This window comes from Etheostoma cragini, chromosome 12, assembly GCF_013103735.1.
Source record: "Etheostoma cragini isolate CJK2018 chromosome 12, CSU_Ecrag_1.0, whole genome shotgun sequence".
NCBI classification, from domain to species: Eukaryota; Metazoa; Chordata; class Actinopteri; order Perciformes; family Percidae; genus Etheostoma; species Etheostoma cragini.
In genome coordinates, this window is record NC_048418.1 from 1087956 (window position 1) to 1089142 (window position 1187).

Sequence of the window (1187 nt, forward strand, 5' to 3'; positions counted from 1 at the left end):
CCCCCCCCCCCCCCCCCCCACGCATCTGAGCCGATCAGACAGGTGTAGCAAAAAAAAGAAAAGTGACAAAAACTGACAAAAAGTCAATAGAAGTGAAAAGAAAAACTCAAGAAAAATGACAAAAAACTGACGAAACCCTCGATAGAAGTGACAAAACTGACAAAAACCTCAATAAAAGAAACAGAATATCTATAAAAAGAGAACGCTCATTCAAATAACATTGATATGCATTTACTCCCAATAAAACGGGTCTGCGACCCATTTTGGGTCCCGACGCTAAGTTTGGGAAACATTGCAGTAAACGACGGTTACGTATTGCATCAGAAGAATTGATCTGATCGAGCCTCTGTACACTGTTGTTGGGAAAGTGGTGGTCTGGGTTCAGGTTTTGGGTCCTGGTTGACTACATCAGCTTCGCCCTAACCATGTAGCTTAGAGGGCGGAGCCTATAGGAAATAGAACGATAGTTACGTATTGTAACTCCAGATTCTATGAGTACATAGCTATAGCTCTAAGGTCCGGGCCACCTGCTGCTGGAACTTTAAAACTATAAAATAATAATAATTGTCAATCTTGATCACTTTGTCGATTGTTTTCTCAATCTTCTGTTCTGTGAAATGTCAGAAAATGAGAAACTGGGACGAACATTTCTCACGAAAAAACCAAAAGAGGTTCCGTTTATAATGATAAAAACAGAAAAAGAGCACAAGAATCTCCATATTTGAGTGGCTGAAAACGGCCTTTTCTGTTATTTTTTGCATGATAAAGTACGAAACAATGCTCTTATACAAGATTGATGGTTAAAACAATTCAATCGATTGGCCGACGAGTTGATCTCTAGCACTGATGTATTTCCCATAATGCATTGCAGAGCGATAGTCCACATGCATAATACTCCTCGCCTGAAGACGCCATTGAGGTCCTGTTTGTGTAAATGATCATTTAGTTACGTTCCCGCTGACCACCAGGCGCCGAGGAGAATCACTCGGCAGCCGTCCAGACGCAGACGAGAGAAATTAAACTAACGTGTGCGCTGGATTTGATCACCTGAACACCTGCTGCCACGGAAACAGAGTTACACTCAACAGGCTGGAGACGATTAACAGCTCCCACCGCCCCTGCAGCTCTGTCTGGGGGGGTGTGTGTGTGTGTGTCCTCTTGTGTGTGTGTGTGTCCTCTTGTGTGTG

At 43.2% G+C, this 1187-nt stretch overlaps 1 long non-coding RNA gene across 1 annotated transcript in view; it reads left to right on the top strand.

Moving 5' to 3' along the window:
• Positions 1–295, top strand: part of LOC117954667 — a 9921-nt gene extending 9626 nt beyond the window's left edge. The window contains exon 3 of the long non-coding RNA XR_004658858.1: positions 282–295. This is a non-coding gene — a long non-coding RNA (uncharacterized LOC117954667). The remainder of the gene's footprint in view (positions 1–281) is intronic.
• Positions 296–1187: the final 892 nt, after the last annotated feature.